The sequence below is a fragment of the Ambystoma mexicanum genome, chromosome 3p, assembly GCF_040938575.1.
Source record: "Ambystoma mexicanum isolate Mex_15411 chromosome 3p, UKY_AmexF1_1, whole genome shotgun sequence".
NCBI lineage: Eukaryota > Metazoa > Chordata > Amphibia > Caudata > Ambystomatidae > Ambystoma > Ambystoma mexicanum.
The window spans coordinates 583,659,968-583,683,362 of NC_090925.1; the positions used below are offsets into that span (position 1 = coordinate 583,659,968).

At 44.7% G+C, this 23,395-nt stretch overlaps 1 pseudogene; it reads right to left on the bottom strand.

The window, feature by feature from the left end:
- Positions 1 to 416: 416 nt before the first annotated feature.
- Positions 417 to 483, bottom strand: LOC138581562 (U2 spliceosomal RNA; annotated as a pseudogene).
- Positions 484 to 23,395: the final 22,912 nt, after the last annotated feature.

A 23,395-nucleotide genomic window follows, 5' to 3' on the forward strand; every position in this document is an offset into this window, starting at 1 on the left:
TTTGATCAAATCATCCACAATAAGAAAAAGGAACTTATCAGTTAAATTGGGGAACTGATGAAACATTTTATGCCGGACACAAAACAACAGATCCAGAAACTAAAACAAAAATACCATAACTGGCGAGAAATTCATAAAAACAATTGCTACTCCAGGATGCTCAGACAATGCTAATGTGTGTAAGATCAACAAATATGGCTGAAACCTGGGCCATGATTAACGCGCTGGATGCACCGCAAGATGCTATTCTTTTTTTTTTTTGTTTTTTTTTCTTTATTTTTTTTTTCTTTCTTTTTTTTTTTTCTTCTTTTCTGTAAATCTTCATATCTTTCTTCTGGGGGCCACCAAAACAACGGTGCCCAACTACTGAGCCCAGGCAAACCCTGGGTAAACTGCAAGACAACTTCAGGAACTCATAGAGATCCCTTAAAAATTCCCAAACGGGTACTACACTTGATCTTAGCCAAAAGGCCGAGAAGCGATCGCAAGATGCTATTCTGATAAACCCAATACCAGCGGAGAAATGTATCAAATACTTCGTGAAATGTTATGACCCTAATGAGACGACCTTAGGAAATATGCAAAAGAAATGCACATTGTGGAATCAATTACACATCAAGCTTGCTGATGTTCAAGATATCATCATAAAATTGAACAGCTCCTGAGCCCCAGGACCCGATGGGATGACGAACGCCTTACTCAAGGAGAACCTGTTACAGTGGTCAACTTTTATGACGACCAGGTTCGAATACATTATAAGTACCTGTCAAATACCATCTACGTAGAAAAAAATCAGTGGTTATCCCAATTTACAAAAAAGGTCCTAAATTCGAACCAAGTAATTACCATCCAATAGCACTTCTGGATGTAGTAGGAAAGGTGGTTGCATCATTCGTTTTGAAGAACTTGGTTAAGTGGTCAGTTGAAACGGGCATAGGAATGTATGGCAAGCAGGTTTCACAAAGGGCATGGGTATGTCATTAAATATCTTCATTATTAACTTCCTGAAGGCTCAAGTAGAAAGAGGGAAGGATAAGAAGTTCTACATGGCCTGTATAGACCTCTCACAGGCCTTTGACACAATCAACTGCACAAAACTCTGGGGAAAACTACAGAGATGGGGCTGCCCTGATGAAATCACAGAATCCATCTATGACCTTTATTCAGATACGTCACTTGTTATGCATGGCGCTCCCTTTGGAAATACAGGCAGCTTTAAATAAAGTGGTTAGGATGGAAGACAAATTATGGCCCAAGAGACAGGCTCACATCACACATTATTGCCAGCAGAGACAGGAGAAGGATAACGTAGCGGGTGGAACATAAACAGAAGGCAGAAGCAAAGTTGGTAGAGAGGAAACTCTGAGCATGGAAGGAGCAGTAATAACTAGCCCAAACACAGGCCAGTACAGGTGTGGGTAGAAGGGCCTAGAGATTTTGGGAGGCGAACGGAAGGTTTTCAGAGATGTAGAGGATGTTTCTATAGGGGAAGAACAGGCGGTATGGAAAACATGTAGCCCCAATCGGGAATGCAATGTTGCTTTTGCTGGAAGATGGGTCACATTGCACAAGACTGCAGGAGCAAGCCGACATGCCATTCAATTATAACGTCCCAGCCTATTGCCCACCCTTTAATCCACAGTCCCAATTTGACCCATGTACCTGAGGTCCCACACAACACTAACACATTTTACCCAACGTTGGTATAAGAACTCCCTGCAACAAGCCACAGTCCCCCACTACACATTAGTGAGAGTGTTAGGGGGGAATCCTTTCTTGCTCCCAGGATCAAACATTTACCCTCAATAGGACAGCCCACAGGGAGTATTGGCATGCCCAGCACTATCAGTAAATACTTTACCCAGAACAGGAACCCAGAGTAGCAGTGAAGATAGGGGATTGAACATTTTCTTTTTAAGTCGACATGGGAGCAAGTTCTACATGACCATTTGGTTTTCATAGGAGGGTATATTCTTTTCTACCCCCAGCATGTACCACGATAGGGCTGTCACAGTAATACAAGCATGCTGTGGCCACAGCGCCATGCAAGGCATACCACTCAATCTAGATGTGTTACTCTATGGGGTACCTGCAGAGTTCCTATTTTGATCATCTCTCCAGCATGAATGGGCACCAGGCACCATTATCAAGATATGTTTGCAAGCAGCAATCACCAAGCCAGGCATTGTAATACATTAAGGTTTGGATGAGGAGGATCTTGAATGGCAGATGGTTTTATGCATTGACCCAACGCTGTGATTCAGGGATGTCATGGCCATAGCCCCTGGCCCAGGTACTCGGGGCCTCTGGGCCGCATCACAGTGTCCCTGCATAGCCCCAAGGGCCCAATCATGCCCCCAAAACTCTCCTGGAGTCAGTCCTGGCGCCTTTGGCGCCAGGCTCATATGGCAGAAGGAGGAGCTGGAGCTCTCAATGGGAATGGAACAACATGGCTGCCCCCACATGGTTCAGTTCAGAACAGAACCATGCAGTCTAACGCGTCCAGGATGTGGTCAGGCCTGAAGGCACCTGGGATACCTGCAGACTATTTAAGCCACGCCCGAGCTGCAGCACACGCTTTGCTTTGCATTGCTCTGCACTCGCAGCGTGACGTTCACCCTGATCTGTCGTCAGCATTCCAGGCCTGCAAAGGAAGAGAAGAAGAACACCATTAGCCATCCTTACCTGCTTGTCAATCCAGCTCCTGTCGATCGCTCCAGTGTCACCTCGGAAGCTCTTCTTTGCTTATGAGCAGCAACCTGGAGGAGGAAAAAGAAAGATAACATTAGTAAGCGTTCGCATCCCTCATTCAAGCATCATTCGGGAGCACGCTTACCTGAGCGGAACTCACTATTGGTTTTTTCCGTGCTGGCCTCCATCAACCTGCAAGAGAAAGGCAAGGCGGGTAGCTCTCATACTTACTCGACGGCGGTCCGGACAGCATCCACTCATCGCTCCGCATCCTCCCGGCCGCTCGCCATCCAGAACATCACGGCGGCCTGCAAGGGAAGAATAACACAGGTTAGCAAACAGCAAAAGCGCACATAGCGCCACGCCCCACGCATTCACTTACCATCTCGAGCACAGCCCTCTCAACCAGCTCGACATCTTCATCATCCCTTCTGCACCTAGAGAGAAGGAGGACATTAACATGGGCAATTACAATTACGGACAAATATCAAGAACAATAGACTTACCTGAAGAACTGAGTCGCAGCAGGTCTGGACTCTCAGGCCCGCGCCAGTGAAGCAACTTGGCAGCGAAGCGCCCCATTCACGACGCACCCCTGCACAGAACTGCAAGACAGAGAGCCATTTTATCGGAATCCAAGGTGAGGAAAACTCTAAAGGGGTCGTTGGGGTTCACAAGGGAGGTGGGCCCAGAGAGACAGAGATTGTGGGCTAAACCAGAACTCCTGTATTCCAGACTAGATCCTCGGCAGAACGAGAACCCGCGGGAGGCGAATCGAGGTCGGGAGCAGTCCAACCAAGTCGGGTGGTGTCCCTGTGGATACCAGGTGAGCGTTACAGGGATGTGTCAATGAAATACTGTACACACTACTCCTGGCCAACACATTATCATCACACTTACAGGAAGAACTAGACAGGGTGCCCAGTTAGTTGTGGAACAGTGGCCCACATGATGTAGGCCTGCTAAAAAGCAATGGGGCAGTTTGCATTAAGCTGAAGCTAGGAGCAGTTTTGCACCAATTAAAAAAATCACCCATGGCAAGGGAAGCAAAGAAAGGCATTTACTCCACCTTAGAGGCCTTATGGCAGCATGGCATAGCCATCAGAATCCCCATGTAACACGGATATTTATCCTGTGAAAAAAGAAAATGGGTCAACTTGGAGGATGGTGCAGGATTTACACCCGTTGAACAATATTGTAGAAGTAGAATTCCTAGTGCTTCCTAATCCTACCACCATCTTGTGTAACATCCCCATGAAAGCTGCCCATTTTTCTGTCATAGATGGCAAGGATGCATTTTCTACATCCCATTACACCCTGACTCCCAGCCTCTTACCGCGTTTACCTACGTGGTCCAAAGATGTCTACACAAATGTTTGCCCAAGGGGTACAATGAGAACCCTAACATTTTTAACAGGGTGTTGCGAAATGGTTCTAGACAGCCTTCAAATACAGAGTTTGAAAGACCAAAGAAATATCGAGGCTTAGTACCACAAATGAAATATGCCAATCACGGGATGAAAAGATACAAGTATCTTTTATTACTGTACAGTTTACAAAGCAAAACAGATAGCTATCTGGCTCCCAACACCTCAGAGTGTGTACCAGCAGACACAGTGAGGATTGAGAGTACTGGACATCTGAACACAGACATATTTATACCATTTTAGCAATATTGTCCAGCCTCTCTCCAAGTTAATAATTTGCAGGCTAGAGTTGTGTATAGTTCACATGACAGATGTTACAATGTTATACAAGGGATTAAACAAGTTTACATGTCCATGAAACTACAATGATGCTGTCGGTTCTCGAATCCATGGTGAGCCTTATTCCAAGAGTCGCTACAATGCAGCTCAGCCAAAGTATACGGCCAGAGTTTTCTTTCCATTGTCTTGGTGTTTATACGAGGATGAGGATTGTGAGTGCAGACAACACTTAAATGACAGTTCGTATGAAGCGCAAGCTTTCTTTAAATAAGTTAAACAGTCTGCTCTCGGTCAGCCTAAACATTAACGAAACTCAAAGGTTGTTCGGCTCGACTGCAAGTCGAAAACACAGTCCACCATTTTAGAACATGGAAAATGAGTTGAAATCAAAATGGCAGATGAGTCTTGAAATGGCGCTGAAGTTAACCCAAAATCGGAACTTTGCAAAACGCGGTTTTCTGCGTAACGCGAATGGGCTTAGGCCAATATTCATAATACGGAGGCACTATATGATTATGGTTTAACAAGTTCAGTGATTCAGTATGTGGATGACCTCCTGGTCTTTAGCATAACAGAAGAGCTATGCAAGAATCACTCAGTAAAACATCTGACCTTATTGGCAGAGATGTGTTACAAAGTGGACAAGGACAAACTGCAGTACTGTCAGCAAGAAGGTGTATACCTAGGACAGATAATATCATTGGCAGGCAAAAATATAACACCAGAAAGGACCATAGCAGTAAAGAACACACTACAGCCTACCACGGTCAAGCAGATGCAGCAGTTTTTAGGTTCATGCAACTACTGTCAAGCATGGATAGTTGACTAATCAAAATACACCAAACCCCTAATGCATAGGCTAAATGAAGCGCATAAAGCATAAGGGCCCATTGTCTGGACAGAACAAATGATCAAATTGTTTGAGCTTAAATAAGCAATCACCAGTGTCCCAGTTTTGGCCATACCAGATTATAAAAAACAATTATTTTTGTTCTCACATTCCAATGGTCAGGTGATGATGGCTGCCCTCACACAGAATACTTCACTGTGACATAAGCCTCTGGCTTATTACAGTAGCCCCCTGGACCCAGTCATGCATGAACACTTCCCATGCAAACAGTCTCTGGCAGCCACTGAATTCACCACCCAGAAATCATCCACTATCACCATGGGATTCCCTGTCACCCCTTATGTGGAGCATGCAGTTTTCCTAATCCTAGAAAAATAAATCCACTCTCACCACCCAACGAGCATCAGGCTATGAAGTGATTTTGTCGAACTCCTCCATTCACATTGTCAGGTGCCAAACTGTTAATCCAGCAACATTTATCGCAGAAACAGTACAGCCAATTGACACAGTACATGATTGCACTTAATATTAGGACACTACTGATGACACTGCCCACTTCAAGGAAGACGCTCTCGAGAGGGGACGGTGCTCTTCATTGATGGTTCATCAATGATTGATCACAACACGGGAATAATGTACACGGGAGCAGCAGTAGTGAGCTTCAAATCAGGGGAGCAAAAGGTGTTAGCAAAAGGGCCAGGCCGTCCTACTACCATGCACAAACAGCCAAACTTGTAACCCTCATAAGTGCACTAGAATTGTCCATTACCACTTATTCAGATTCAGCATATTTCACATCTACCTACATTCAGGCCTGTCCAGATGGCACAGGGGAGGGTTTAAAAAATCAGAAAGTACACCCATACAGCATGCCACATTACTTTCCTGGTTAATAGATGGATTAGAGCTCCGTAAAACAACTGCAGTAGTGAAATGCACAGCTCACACAAACAACACAGACCAGACCCAATTGCTTATGGTAACAGTGTAGCAGATTAGGCAGCAAAAGAAGCAGTTTATTTAGAAAACACAGATGCCACAGTGTCCTCTGGACTTTCCCTGCAACAAGTAGAAATGATGGTGCCTTACAATGCACTTGCACAATGCACTTCCCCTGACCCAGATTATTGAACTACAGGCACACAGTCCCGAGCAGGAAAAATAATTATGGGAGAAAAGGGAATGGCAGTGTCTTCTACAGAAGTCATATGGAGGGAACACATTTCAGGAAAAAACAGTTATGCCCCAAGAGCTGCCTCTGTCTCCCTCAAGCAGTTGCTCTGTCCCTCACACACATACAAAGAACATATTACCTCTCATTTACAGCATGAGTGGTTTATTCCAAACGTTCAAGAGCTCATTAGTGATTTCATAACAAATTAAATTACTTGCCAAATGTACACTACTGGTGGCCAAGTGACATTGCCCCACCCTTGAGGGCTGGTTCGACATCTGCACATGGACGACATGGCCATGGTTAACAGGTGCAGTAACTTTCGTTACCTAATTGTTGTGGGTTGCCCATTCTTCCAATGGTTTGAAGCAGGTCCCTGTGTCCATCCTAATGCTAAATCAGCAGCCACATTTCTAGTGTGTGAAGTGTTTCCCCAATTGGAGTATGTGATGTCATCAGATCATATAATGGCACACACCTTTTCAATGAGATGTTCAAAGAAATCTGTTCTTTATTAGATATAAAACACAAATTGTGCTCCATTCATCACCCACAAGCCAACAGGATAGCATAACTAACAAATCATCTTTTGAAGCAAAACATTGTAAAACTGTGTGGTATTTACAAGACTTGGTTGGACTGTTTGCCCCTGTTTACACAGTTTTTGCGCTGTGCAATCAGCCAGGGTCTAATCATCATCTCACACTGCATGAAATAATCAAAAGCAGGAGGCTGCACACTCCTCTCACACCTGAACGCACAGCCTCCGATGCACACACCTCTGCTGAAATTCTTGGGGAAGAATTCCATAGGTACCTTAGCAAACTAACTAGATCTCTCAGAATTATAGCTCGCCAAGTTAGGCCCCATCGCTACGGTCATAATCCACTGGACAGATCAGCACAAGCATGTCGAGAATCGATAGTCATCACAGTGTCAGCAGCTACAGTTCTTTCTAGGCAATCGTGTTTTTGTTCAGAACTTTTTGCACAAGTGGAAATACCCTAAATTCATTGGACATTACACAGTGATCTAGCTACTCCCACAGCCATCAAAGCCTCTGGAAGAAAGGCAAGGCTCCATCTCAGTGATGTCCAGAAAGGCATCAGCTTCACATCACTGATGATCCCCAACAAGGGTGAAACACGTGTATGGGGTTGCTGGTGGTACTCTCGTTCAGATTGGAATTGCCATTGTATTTCGGTACTGGACTGCCCCTGGGCAGGACAAAGACTGATATGCAAATGGATATTTCCCATCTGTGAAAGGCACAGTGAGTAAAAGCAGTGGCTGCGAACTCTCAAGTGGTTAATAACCACTGAACAGGTTATCATGTCTGTTCTTGCGAGAGAGGGGCGCCCGCTACCTTTGTAAAACTATTTTTTAAGGAACCTGGGATTGGTAACCCTAGGTCTCCTGGGGGCAACCAGACGTGGTCTCCCTCTCACTGTGCTTAGAGAGGCATCAGCTTCACCTCACTGATGATCCCCAACAAGGGTGAAACACGTGTATGGGGTTGCTGGTGGTACTCTCGTTCAGATTGGAATTGCCATTGTATTTCGGTACTGGACTGCCCCTGGGCAGGACAAAGACTGATATGCAAATGGATATTTCCCATCTGTGAAAGGCACAGTGAGTAAAAGCAGTGGCTGCGAACTCTCAAGTGGTTAATAACCACTGAACAGGTTATCATGTCTGTTCTTGCGAGAGAGGGGCGCCCGCTACCTTTGTAAAACTATTTTTTAAGGAACCTGGGATTGGTAACCCTAGGTCTCCTGGGGGCAACCAGACGTGGTCTCCCTCTCACTGTGCTTAGAGAGGCATCAGCTTCACCGCACTGATGATCCCCAACAAGGGTGAAACACGTGTATGGGGTTGCTGGTGGTACTCTCGTTCAGATTGGAATTGCCATTGTATTTCGGTACTGGACTGCCCCTGGGCAGGACAAAGACTGATATGCAAATGGATATTTCCCATCTGTGAAAGGCACAGTGAGTAAAAGCAGTGGCTGCGAACTCTCAAGTGGTTAATAACCACTGAACAGGTTATCATGTCTGTTCTTGCGAGAGAGGGCCGCCCGCTACCTTTGTAAAACAGTATCATCACCCATCTCTAACAGCAGGAGGGAGAAGAGGGAGGAATGACAAGGTTAGTATCAGTCTAACTTTCATACATCCATTTGGGAGAGTAGATATTTCACCATGAGATCAGGGAAACACAGATGAATTTAGGCAGTGTATTCCTTACCTCCTTATTATTTTTTTGCATTTTCTGTTTTCTCATTATATATTTTATGTGCTTTGTTCCTTGAAAGGGTGGGTTTTATAATGTTACTATCAAGGAACATGCACCAGCAGATGTTAATGTTTCTGTGCTTAGAGATGGAAGGGATATTTTAACCCAAGTGTACTCCCATATAAATCTAACTATGTGCATCGCCACACAGAGGAAAACATATGGTTTTGCAACATGCGGGCAGTGAGGAGAGAGAAATTGAGTAACCCCTGTTTTTGTCTGTTCATTGATTCCTAATGCAACGGCCACACCTAGATTTCTCCTGCCTCAAGAAGTAGGGTAAAAGGAACCGTTCAGAGACATAAGGTTGAAATACAGTCGGTGGGAGCTAATACAACAGTATGTAATGACAATTATGTGGAACTGAAGATGAGAACAGAAGACAAGGGTTTGAGTGATCTTATACACACGTACCAGAGAAAACAGCAGAGGTGGATGACTGGCTTTGGGAAGAACAAAATAGGAGGAATCAGCTGGTCTTCACAGCATTGCCTACATTCAATTTTGTCACCAAGGAAGAGCTGAACAGGTCTCATTTTGGAGGTAGATCCAGGTTACAGATCAACTACACTGTTTTTCATAAGGAAGAATGGGTTAAAGGGCTGATTGGGCTACCCAAAAATGTGATTCTAAAGTGAATGATACATGTTCTGCCATTTGGGGCAAGTACGTGAACAGTCTAACTTGAATGGATCGATATAAATCTCCTACCAAAGTTGTGAAACTCACACGGTTCTCCTTGTGTTTTAGAAGCAATGGCAGTGTGTTTGTGGTGGAGTATAAGAACTGTAATAGCACTGTTGACCTTCCTGACATCTGAGGGGATACCGCTGCCCTCATGGACCTATACTGGGTGTGTGGTATACGAAACTTCCACCATCCTGGGGAATTGTCTGCTCCATGACAACATTTCAAGCTCCTGTGCTGGTGGCACCTGATGTCAAACTTGCTATCATCCGCAAGGATCCCATGACCAAGCCAATGTACCTACTGCATCAGGGGGTCCACTGATCTCTGGGCCTGTGTCGTCAAAGCTGCAGTAACTATTTGTCTGAAGAATCAAGTGACAAGCTAAATGCGATTCTGAAAGAGTACAGACTGTTTAACCAGGATTAAATGTTTTTTGCTTCAATTCTCACTCCCGTGGTGCAGGCAGAAACAAACGCCAAGTGGCTACAAATTACAAGGTGGGAACTCATTCAATTGGTCATTGACACAGAACATGGGTTGAATGCAATTAGGGAAGAGCTTTGTGCAATAAGAATAATCACCTTGCAAAATAGGTATGTCCTCAACCTAATAACTGCTATGGATTGCAGAGTTTGTGCAAAACTAGGCACTTCTTGCTGCACGTATAAACCCTCTAATGATGTGGCTAATGGAACACTCTCACAAGCAATAATGCACTGAATATTCTGTGCACCACCATATTGAAAGAAGGTGGGGTGCAGAACAATGACTGGTTTACTTCAATCTTTTCATGGTAATGGGTGCCCCCAACGATGAGTAACATTCTCCAAGTATTACTTCCTTTTATTATTCTGCTGCTGGTTCTTCATTGCACTTTTCCATTAGTTCTAAGATGCTGCAAGAAAATGATGGTTAAGGCAATGCCCATGATGTCTCTCACATTAAAACCAATAATGACACTCCTATTCTGGAGATGCACACACCCAGACTTAGCAATGAACTCACGAGGACAAACCTTGTGTGGTTGAAATATGTCACCCAATTGGTCCACCGGGAACATTGCTTGACTGCCCTGTTGACTCAGAGAACTATTTTGAAAACATATGTTGATCCTACTGGGTATAAGGGTTGTTGGTTTTTTCCCTGCAGTCCAGAACAATACAAAGGGGATTTGAAAAATGTAATGAAAGTCTGGGTACCGAAGACTCCTTTTGATAAGATAAAAAAGAAAGAGAAAACGTAAAAGAAGCTACAAGCTTCGAGACTGCTATTAAGATGCGTGCCTTAGCCATTTTCTTAAATTGGGGTGCATTTCTGCCTCACTCTACAGAGTCCATGGACAGCCAAGTGCCGGCAGGGTGAGCTAGCAGCACAACTATTAACCATTGTATCAAGACATAGGCCTCTGAGTGTCTCTGCCATTTTGAATTATGTTTAGGTTGTGCCACATCGTAGAAAGCCTTTGGGCTGCCGAATACATGGCTGGATGGCCTGGCAGCACAAATATGAGCTATTATTGATTTGATTTGATTTGATTTGATATGATTTATTTGTAATGTGCAAACCTGACAAACTTAATCGCATTTGGGTGCAGCTTACTCTTCTAAAATGTAATAATCGAACAAAAGCATAATCAACAGAACTCAACCCATATAGAATAAGTAGGGTTTAGAAACAGGTTCATACATCCCCCATCAGCGACAAGCATCCTTTGAATAAGTTAGAATTTAACCATTTTCTGAAACAGACTTTGTGATTTCTGCTCGAATCTCTATAGGTAGTTTGTTTCAGATTCTAGGTCATAGACCGCAAACCTGCGGTCGCCCCTTAATATGCAGGAGGATGATGGAATACTACAGCAATTTGTCCTCGGAACGGAGTGACCAATTTGGACAATATCTATGTATCTTGTCTGCCAGATAGGTCAGAGCCAGATTGTTAAGGCATATAAAAAGAAGGCACAGAACTTCAAAATCAATTCTGTCTCTTACAGAAAGCCAGTGCAGGGAGTGTGGAGGTCCCGAAATGTGGTCAAACCTCCTTGCTCACACTACCACTGCAGCATTCTGAGCTCTTTGCAGTCATTGGCACTGGTTAAGTGGGATTCCTGCAATCAGGCTATTGCAGTAGTCTGGTTGAGCATTTACTAATACTGTGACCACTGCCGTCTGCTTGTCTGATGGTACATAAGGTAGAGCCTGACACAGAAGCTGAAGATTATAGAAGTCGGACTGCACACTGGCACTCACATGAGTCTCATTGCTCAGGTTCCCTGCCCATATGCGGCGCAGTTTTTTAATCTTGGTGGCTAGTGGAAGATCCGTTCCTAAAAAGCACGGTGTCTGAGGGCAGTTGCCTGCTTCCATGATATGTTTTGGGCCAAATAAGGCTTCCTCTGTTTTCTTCTCATTAAGCTGGAGCCACTTAGCTGCTACTGACCTCCTCCAGACACTCCTTTACTTTAAGGAAGGACTCCTCCACATTGTCAATGCTGACATAAATCTGCATATCATCTAGATACGACTTTTCAATATGCTCCTGTAATTGTGTTGTGACTACCTTATTCTAAGAGTTAGGCCTCTGTTACACTTTCTCATGAAATCCTTCCCAACGGAGTCAAGCACACTATGAAATCATGGTTTTGTCCTTGACATAGGCAGACAAATATGCGATAGAAAGAAGGACATGCTTTAATGTGGGAGAGCAGCAGTTGCGGGTAGTAGCATGGGATGCCAAGGTTTCTGGTCACATGGGAGAGAATGGCCTTGTATCTAGTTGTTGCTGAAGAGGGCAGATTTTGCTCTTCATGCAGACTGCGCATGCTAAGGTCATCTGCAGGGGGATGCACGTCTAAATTTGACCTGTTATTGTACTAACCAATCAGAATAGGGAAATTAACTAACCAATTAGGATCCGGCAATTTATGCTGATTTAGGCTCTATATAGGCAGGAGCCAATAGGATGGTTAGAATGAGATTGTATCTAATGTTTAAACTGTACACAAATGTATTCAAATTTGTTGTTTTTTGTCTTTAAATACTACTGTTGAATGTGGGCCTGTCGAGAGCTTTCAGTTTTTCAGTCTCACGAGACCGGCTGGCCTCTCAGCTGTCATTGCATTTGCATTAAAGTTGTGTTTTCTACAATTCTGGCCCTCTCCTCATTGTTTGGATTTTCTTGAAGGTCTACAAGCAGATACAACAAATAAAGAATGGCCTCAGTTTTCTCTAAATGGGTGTATCACTTGGTCTTCCATCATGCCCAACAGACTTCTGCTGTAAATTTATTCCCATAGTTTTCATTATGGCATATGGCCTTTAGATGTCATCTTACTAGGCAAATGTTTTTGTTTTGTTTTGACTCTTTTGGCCTAAGTACTGCTAGCATTTTGAAAAATAATATCCAAGGCGCTTTCAACCCCTCCATTCTCCCCTAAAGGTTGATAGTAAATAAGTGAACCCACAAACTCAGTTCTCGCTTGGTGAAAACCTTACTTTGCAAACAGTGGCAACCATTTAACCCCTGCTCACAAATGCAGCCATTTATGGTTTGCGGTACAAATTAATCTTCAACATGGGCCGCTGGTGTCATATGCTTACATCTTCTGACAGGTTACGTTGCTCCACTTTGTCAATGAACACAGGCCGATGTTTTGCTGCCTAAGTGTAATCATTTATTGACAGGAACCTGTACTGATCTTAAGCTGGTCTGTATCCGCGTCTTAGTGCAGTGTCACACGTCTTAAACTTGAAATGAACTATTGTGCTGTGAAGCTTGAAGTTATTATTCACAATGCATGCAATTATAATTTACTATCCCACCAATGACCTTACATCTGCCAGTGCCCAAGTGCTGCAATTCTGCGTGGCTTCGCTATGCTTGCTAAAAAGTCCTTGTTGCCACAGAATTCCATCTGTGCAAAGCGGTACCCCGTGTGTAACACAAAATGTGGGGGCTCCCCTGCATCTGACTAGAAAGACAGAGGTAAAAACCCTCTGTACTCTTTAATACAATTACTCAAATTGTCCAAGACAGTACTCCAATTATGTGGTCACTAGAAACGCGGTTTAAATTATGGTTGAAAAACATTTATTTTAAGTACAGGCAGAAAACAGAGGCCAATGCATTTTGGACCCAAATGTTTCTTCCTCATGGCGAAATTTGCATAATGCCAAAGAAGAGAAAAAAAATCACATACACAAACTGTAACTTCCCAATACAAAGCAAAACAAACTAGAACTACCCAATTAAAAGCAAAAGCACTTTCACAGGTAAGTACAAACACGGTACCTGGCATGTACTGTTAAAAAAAAAACACACCAACCAAACAAATATTTTGTAGTAAATATTTTTGAACACTCACAAGGCATAGTAGGTTCGTCTCCCCACCCACTGTATTTAATATTTTTTAGGTATTTTAATTGTTTCTCCTCTTGTCCCTCCCATTTGAAACAGTATTTACTTCCTGTACACATCTGCGAAATATAAATGAGGAGAGACAAAAAAAGAAACCCAAATATAAATGCATAGTAAATGGAGGTTAAGATGATGAAAGAATAATGGCTATTCGTACCAGTAAAATTGTCAGGACGATAATGCATTGTCTGCAATGTGAATGGTCTTTTAATATCAAGCTAAAACATGAAACACATGCTAAACGTGATATCCGCGTGAAAGAACTAGTAGTGTACTAGTTGCTAGACAATAAAGGTCACATGAGAGAGTCTCTTACCCAGAGTGGCAAACATCGCCCCTCTGCTCGGGATACAGAAGATTCATGTAGAAAGCGCCACCGGTGCAGGAGTATTTAAAAGTGTCGGCGCCGTGAAAAAAATCTAACAGGACACAGATGCACCACGTAGACGTGATGGCGCCATTCCAGAGACAGAATGATGAAAAAAGATACTGGTGAGGGAGCTGGGGGAAAGGAAGGGCGAAGGCAGGACTAAGGGTGACTGGCAGAAAAGAGGAGAAGAGCGGAAATTAAGGGAACTGCAACAGTATAGAAATGCAAAGCAAAAAAGGAATACAATCCCATCTAGAAAATGTCTTCCAAAGAAATATGAAGAACAGAATCATAGATCTGTATGTCTAACCAAGGTAAACCTGTGCCTGATGACAACATTAGAAATATGTTGATAACTGCATATACAGTATAACGGGATTTATGCAAATCACAAATAAAGTGCATAGAATACAGTGTTAAAATAAATGATACAAACAGAATCAAGCAAACAAAATGATGCAGACAAAATAGTACAGAACTGTATCCAAAAATAGGTTTTTATACTGAGCGAAAGTCAAGAATGTGAAGTGCAAATACATAGAACAATACATCTTGACCTTTAAAGTGAATGTTCACATGTTCAAACCGCATTGTCTGATCACACAAAGTGGTACTCTCCTACAACCAGGGGTATTGCTAGGTCTGGAAAAGATCTGGCGCTAATTTTGGGACTTTCGGAACCGGGGGCTAGCTAGCCTTTTTGGTTGTAACCCCTGAGATTCTATCCGGAGCTACAAACAAAAGACCCAGGGCTATACCCCCTTGGCCCCCACTAGCAACGCCTCTGCCTACAATAAGATTCAGTCCTAGTTTCAAGACAAAGAATGTCATATTATGATGATAAATATATTGTTACAAGACTATCACAATAGTCAGGTATTCTTAATCAGACCAGAAGATGATCTCCATGTTATTCAAAGAAAGCATTGTAGGTTAAGGTCCTCGTTCATGCCTCCTGGCACGAAGGAGTTCAATATGTGTATCCACTACGCTTCTTGTTGATTCAATCTTCTGTGAATGTCGTCTTAGAAGTGGCTCTTATTGATAACCTCCATAATGTGGAAATGCATCTGTACCACTGAGTGTTCATGTCCTTTATAGAGGCATGTAACTGGCGAGTTCATATTATTGGTTCTCACACAAGATCTGTGTTCATTCCATCTTCTCCTGGCTTTATGAATGGTTTGTCCTACGTAGTGTAAACAACACAGATAGCGGATACAGTAAACCACATTCTCAGACACAAAAGTGGCAAATTGTTTCATCTTAGTTTTTTTCCTCTAATCTATCATGAAACACTATAGTATGTTACTGTTGCAATGTCCACAGTTTAGACACAGATGTGTGCCAACATGTGCAGATATACTAGTGGGCCTATTGTAACTGTCTGTGTTGACTAGAAGGTCTCTCCATTTTTTGCTACACTTGTAGGCAAATACAGGAGGGCTGATATATAGTGCCTTAATAAGATCATGATTCAGAAACACTGTCCAATGTCTCAAAATGCTGGTTTTGATTTTGTTACTCTGTAAGGAGAAGGTATTTATTTATTTATTGTTCACTTGTTAGGTGCTTATATAGTAAGTCAATTCTGTTGCAAAGCACCCACAGGGCAACAGGAAGTGAACAAGGGACAGAAAGAAAATCAATGAATACAGTGGAAGATAAAGACGGACCTACTATGCCTTGTGAGCATTCAGAATGTGCAAGTGCAGCGAGAAGAGGGGAAGTGGGGGGTTAAGTGCTGGAATGTCCATGCTCATGGATGAGCAACAAATTAAGCGCATAGTATGGTAAGTGCTATTGGGTGGAAAGTTCAAGCTTACAGAAGTGAGGCTGGAGGGTGCTAAGGCAAGTGCTGAGAGATAGGCAGCGGCTGGGGCGATTGGAAATGGAAGGCCAGGTCACTGAGGGATACATAAGGGCCCTGGCCACCAATCACAGCGACTATAAGTTAGCAGAGGGGGGACAAAGGGAAGGAGGAGGTGAAGAGGAAGGTCTTGAGGAGTTTCCGGAACTTGAGGAGGTCCTGCTCAAGATGATGATGGAGGGGGAGGCTGTTCCATAAGAGAGACAGTGTACTGTTTTGCTGTCCAGGACTAACGTGGAGACTGAGCAAACGGAAGTCTCTCTTCACTTGCCACAGCGCCCGCAGCTTCAAAGGACCAGCTGACGAGCGGAGCCACGCGGAGTGTACGGTGTACTGTGTTGCTGTCCAGGACTAACGTGGAGACTGAGCAAACGGAAGTCTCTCTTCACTTGCCACAGCGCCCACAGCTTCAAAGGACCAGTTGATGAGTGGAGCGACGCGGAGCGTACGGTGTACTGTTTTGCTGTCCAGGACTAACTGGGTGACTGAGCAAACGGAAGTCTCTCTTCACTTGCCACAGCGCCCGCAGCTTCAAAGGACCAGCTGATGAGCGGAAAGACGCAGAGTGAGCAGAGTGTTTGGTTTTTGGTGGGGGCGGGTGGCCGGTGGACATTACCCCCTGCCTTGACCTCCCGCTCTCCTATCTCTTATCACAGACACTATCTATTGCGGGTAAGAATCTCTGTTCGCGCAATCTTTTTCATCAGCCTGTGGCCTGAGGCACATTGTGAAACTCTCTTTATTCTGTTTGCCAATTGACACGGGTGCTGAGATTGACTGCGGGCATAAAGCCTTTGAACTTTCCACCCGGATTGCATTTGAACATTGTGTGCGAACTTTGTGGGTAGTGTCAGCAGCTCTCCTGATTCCATGTGGGCCCTGTGTTTACCCTATTTAGATGCTGGGCAAAGCTGCCAATCATGGAAAAACAGTGACCCATGGAAAGAAGCCATACGGGCTTCGATTAGCTAAATCATGTACAATGTCTGTGGAGTCACCTACAAACAAGGATGTTGGTGTAAGAAAGGGGGCATGCTCTACGACGGTGCTGGCCCTTTCCAGAGGTCCCCTTGATGCATTTTTTTGGGTTAAACCTGCATGCCAGGATACGGGCTCACAACCTGTGGAATTGACGGGGCATAATTTGGAGGAAATACTAGCTATCGCTCTGTGGACCTCGATAATGACTCCCTTCTACAACTGTGCTATGCCCTACAGGATCATTCCACAGCACTTGCAGGTAGTGGGTGGAAAGAAGTACCTCCTTGTAAAGATCATCCTGCTTTACTAATTCCTGGAGAACAGGAAATTAAGGCACCCACCGGGCTACCAACCATTACCCATCCTATTGATCAGGTGCCCGTAACTAAAATATTGTTGCAACCGGCCCTGGATGTATCAAATATGGATCTAGGGTGTATGCCTGTGACTGCCTCAGTGGGGGAAACTAGACTTTCGGAAAGCCCAAATCTCTTGCCGGATTCCGTAGTGCCCATCAGTGATTCGCTTCAGGCAGATTTTAGTACCCATGATACGATGAGTACTACCCAAAATAACGGAATACTGAACTTTGCTGTAAAGATTTTGTTAAAGCTATGTGGCACTATTCACGAGATCTGAAATTGCAAGGATCAGCTGTTGCAGCTATTGCAGCACTACACAGCCATTTGATTTCTCTTGAAAAGTCACTGATGAAGGCAAAATTGGACTCTCTGAGAGAAAACTTAAATAAAGTACCGCTGTCTAGTCATGAAGTATCTGTTCATGTGATCCCTGATTCCTTAGAAGTGCCTAAAGCAGTGACGACTGCTTTGCCTGTTAGGGAAAATGCAGGGATGGGAAAAGTAACACTCTCCAGATGCCAGGAGACAAAGAGGAAGGCAGTATATATACCCTCTGACTTACCTTCTCTAGGGGACAAACCACCAGTCCCGGACCAACCTTTGAATTCCACACTGCGGCCCTGCAGTTCTAATATATCAAAAAAACAGAGAAAACGTGGAGCATGGAGAAAAAGGCGTTCAGCTCAGTCATTAGGTACTCTTACCAGCTGGCTGATTGAGGAGGAACCTCACATCCCAACACCTCCTGTACCGGACACAAACAGATTTATCTTGGGTGCTGAGTTGAGGTTGGGGGTGCAGCCCATCATTGCAGCTACTCACCTCTCCGTAGATGTCGCTCCCTGCGCAACTACATTTAAGCCCAAGGGTCCTGCTGCTGTAAGTCTGGACCCAAAATCCTTACCTATTGCACAAGTGCAGGGATCTAAAGGAATCATGAACTCCAATGATTTTGACTTTGTTGAGCCCCTACGTGCTGTTGGGTCATTTGCTACTAAGTTGCATTGCAGTCTACCCGAGACCATTTCCCTCATTAGACTACACAAAGACACATTGGAACATCTGGGCTATGCGCTGGATTTACCGACTGTAGAGGAAGTGACCAAAGGCGGATGTGCTAAAAGTAACTGTGGCCAGGTAGCACAACAAGAAGTCGTTATCCCAAAACAGCCTCCTATAAAATCTAAGACGACTTGATATGATATGATATGATATGATCGTTTATTTATATAGCGCCTATACACAATGTGTTTCAAAGCGCTTGAAGTCGACTTGTAGTGATGCTCAAGGGTAGGAGTGGTTGAAGGCTATGATTGCGCTGAAAACTGTTTCGGAGTGAAATTGGATGTTATCTAGTTGGAATGCCAAATGTTTTAGCCATTGGTTAAACGGTGACACTTTTTTGGAATTGTTGTCCATCCAGGATGTGTTTATGTTGCAAGAGGCGTGGTGCACTTTTGATGTTGAGTTTGATGGATTTACTACTTTTCAGGCCACAGCCACTATAGGGGGAATGGGGGCGCCTGAGTGGCGGTTTACTGATTGGCATCAGATCCTCGCTCAACACAAGATTAGTTTACCAAGCCGCTCCTGGGGTCAGCATATTGGCAGTGCAAGTGTCACCACTTGGGGGATTTGGTAATTGTCAGAATATTTTAATAGTCTGTGTCTACGATCCTCCAGGGGAAGCCAATACAGAGTTAATCACTGACCAACTTGATCTCATATACACTACCTAGCAGGGATCTTTTTATGACCAAGCAGTTATTGTTGGTGGTGATTGGAATGCAAGTGTGGTTGATGAAGGTGGATGTGGGGGTTATCATCATGTCTTGGACTACTGTAGCATCCTACACAAAAATTCCAATAGAAAGGGGAAGTTATGGCTGGATTTGCTTAAGGTGTGGAATTGTACGGTTCTAAATGGGTGCACAGAGGGTGATCATCCTGGATAGACGACCTGGGTCTCTGGCTTCCTGGTTGCCGCTCCTTTTCACCACTTAGCAAGCCCCGCCCACCTGGTGCCTTCCTGCTTGCCACTCCTTTTCACCACTTAGCAAGCCCCGCCCACCTAGTGCCTTCCTGATTGCCGCTCCTTTTCACCACTTAGCAAGCCCCACCCACCTGGTGCCTTCCTGCTTGCCGCTCTTTTCCCTACTTAAGGAGCCCTCCAGCCTCTTTTCCTTTGCAGCTGGGGAGCAGCTGTAAGTGGATCTAGGTCACCTGGCCTAAGCCCCGCCCATCTGATGCCTTCCTGGTTGCTGCTTCTTTTCACCACTTAGCAAGCCTCGCCCACCTGGTGCCTTCCTACTTGCCACTCCTTTTCACCACTTAGCAAGCCCCACCCACCTGGTGCCTTCCTGCTTGCCGCTCCTTTTCACCACTTAGCAAGCCCTGCCCACCTGGTGCCTTCCTGCTTGCCGCTCTTTTTCCTACTTAAGGAGCCCTCCAGCCTCTTTTCCTTTGCAACTGGGGAGCAGCTGTAAGTGGATCTAGGTCACCTGGTCTAAGCCACGCCCACCTGGTGCCTTCCTGGTTGCTGCTCCTTTTCACCACTTAGCAAGCCCCACCCACCTGGTGCCTTCCTGCTTGCCATTCCTTTTCACCACTTAGCAAGCCCCGCCCACCTGGTGCCTTCCTGCTTGCCACTCCTTTTCACCACTTAGCAAGCCCCGCCCACCTGGTGCCTTCCTGCTTGCCGCTCTTTTCCCTACTTAAGGAGCCCTCCAGCCTCTTCCTTTGCAGCTGGGGAGCAGCAGTAAGTGGATCTAGGTCACCTGGCCTAAGCCCCGCCTACCTTCTTAGCCCTGCCTCTTCCTTCCTGCTCTTAATTCTTAGATGAAGGGGGTCTCTCGCCCAGGCGTCCAAAGTGAAGGGCAGTCAAAGAAAAGGGCTACTGCTGTTTGGACCCTGTTCGGACCAGGAGGATCCAGGGCCCAACCCCCTGCTAAGACAGCAGGTAAGCTTGCACCAACATGTGTTTACACCCTCTGTCCCAACAGGCCATCCCCGCCCTCTCTGGTCCCCCCGTGTTGTTCCCTGTGCACCCCTGCCCTACCTGCACACAGGAGTCTGTCCTGATACATTCTGGTTTCACCATCACCGTCTTGTGGCCAATGCTGGATTTTACTTTTATGGACTTCATTGATTCACGGTGCGTCACCCTTTCTCAACTCTCATGCTGGAATTCCTTTGTATCTTGTACTTATGGTGGCCCTGAATCATGCTGTTCTATCTTCATCTTGTATCCTGGCTTGCAACATTATGTGTTACTACTGACTTCTGCAATTGTATTCGCTCTCCTCTCTTGCTTCTCCACTCTTTTTGACTGCTTACTCTCTATTCTCTCCTCCCCTCCGCTCTCCCTTTTCCCATCTCCTCCCCTCCTCCCCTTACTTTCTTCTATGCACTTACTCTATCAGAATTGTCCCTGGACCTACTATGATAGCTACCTCGTCTGTCGCTCCCCTATCCCCTAACTGTTGCCCCCCCCCTCCCTCCAGCACTATCTGAAACATTGTCAGGCCTAGTACGATAGTCACTTGTTTTGTTCCTCCCCTCTCTTTCTGCACCCCTCTCCCTCACCTTTTGTTTTCCTCCGGCTCTACCAGAAATGTCGTCAGGCCTAGTACGGTAGTCACCTGTCTGTTTCCATTTTCTTCCCACTCTCCCCCTCCCTTCCTTATCTATGTCTTAGCACTTGCACTATCTGAAATGTCGTCAGGCCGAGTACGATAGTTAATTTCATATCCTTACTGTTCATGGCCTGTAAGAATGTTGTTGTATTTTCCCTTGTTCCCTTCCTTGCCTTGAAGCGCTTTGAAACACATTGTGTATAGGCGCTATATAAATAAACTATCATATCATATTCATATCATATCAAGAGGGCCACTCTAGATTATATGGCTACCTCTGACTCCCTATTGGAACATGTCCTGCTATTACAAAAGGTACCAAATACGTATAGCGACAATGGTTTGGTCGTATTAGTCATGTCTGGTACAGCTAGCTAGGGGGAATTGTGTCCCTGCAGTGATGAGGTTGTCAATCAGGCAGTGAACAGGATCTGCTGGTCTGAAAAGAATATTGAGAGGGTGAACATACTTGCTTTCCCATTGAGCTGCAGCTTAAAACAGGTTCTTTGGGGCAAAAACCCTGAGGCCATTGAAAACTGGATTGGAGGGCTGTCTCTGATGCTTGCCATGGGTAAAGCGACCCCAACGATCAAATGGGGAGCAAGGGAAGACCGGCATTTGACATAAATATTTGGGACCGTAAACGTCAAATGAGATGTTAACTTAGAGCTTGTAGAGGGGAAGGCTATCATTTGGGCAACTCTTATGGGATAGCTGCTCGTATAAAGCTCTCCAAATGACAGTACCACACTTGGCTTTACTATTATCGGAAAACACAACAAAGAGGGCAATGGGAAAAATGTATCCAGATCCTTAGCAGTAGAGATACACGTAAAATCTGGCAAACTTTCTCTGCGACAGGAAGTGGCCGGTCTCAGAAAATAATAAATCCAATCTCAGCTGATCAGTGGGTACAATATGTTAAGAACAAGTTTCACAATCCTAAGGTCCTTTCCTACTGCAACACTGAATATGCAGAACCCTGGCTGCCTCCCATGAACTTTGAAATGGTAAAACAAGCAATCATAAAGTCTAAAAGGTCTAATGCACCCGGCCCGAATGGTCTGACAAATTCTGTCTTGAAAAAATATCCCAGATAGCTGGGCCCAGGTTCTCCTGACTCTATTTGCCCAGGTATGCCGATCTTGCTCTGTGCCTCTGACATGGCAAAGAACGGTTTTAATACCGGTTCATAAGAAAGGAGACCGGAAGGAGGTAACCAATTACCGTCTTTTGTCCATGCTGGACGTTACGGGAAAGATTTTCTCAACGCTGGTACTTAGAGAGCTGGAGACCTGGGTAGTTGCAAATCAAGTGCTTAATCTCACCCAGGCTGGATTTATATCAGGATCCAGCACTACTCATAACATCAGAATGCTGGACTCATTGATAAATTCCACACTGAGTAACAAAGAAGCTACTTTATACATGGTCTTTGTAGACGTTACTAGCGCTTTTGACCAGGTAGTGAGATAGAAACTTTGGTCTAAGTTGACTAGCCTTGACTAGCCTTAACTGTCCCAGCTGGTTGATTCAGATTCTAAAAGCATTGCACAGTCAGAATAGTGCCAAGGTTGGACTTAATAACGAAGGTACAGTGACCAAGCCCATAAGTATTAACATGGGAGTAAAGCAGGGATGTGTGGTGGCACCTACGCTTTATAATCTCTACATCTCTGACTTACTCCAACGTATGGGACTAAAGTCTAACTGCCCTCCTAAGTTAGGGACTACCCCAATAATAGGAATGCTTTATGCAGATGACCTGATATTGTTCGACAGAACATTATCAGGCATCAAGAGAATGATGGAGGAACTCTCATTGTATTCTTCCGAGCTGGGTCTTTCTATCAACTTAAGGAAGACGAAGATAATGTTGATCAGTAGAAAGGGTCCTAGCCGTTTGGGAATTGAATCCAGACTGGGCTTGATAGAGTTTGCCGACTCCTACTCTTATTTGGGCCTGGAGTTTGATGTATCTCCGAATTATAATAGGATAATTGCACATTAAAAAAAGACGAGCCAAACTACTGACACTACAGGCCTGCAAATTCTAAAGAGGGAACGCGGGGAACAGCCTGGCAGGTACTGTAAAGTTATACCAAAAGTGCTTTGTCCCAGATATACTCTACGGCTTGGAAGCTCTGGCCATGCAGGTCCTAAATTGGCTCAATATTTTAGAGGGCCAATACTGGCGGGCAGTATTAGGCCTGGGGCCGTCCTGTTCTATGCAATACCTAAGGCTCGAGCTAGGTCTAACCTCTTTGAGAGGTATGGCCCTGTGTGCCCGGGGAGTCTTCTATTTAAAATCTCGTACCGCACCAAAATGTACACTGCTTGCGATAGTGGGAAACA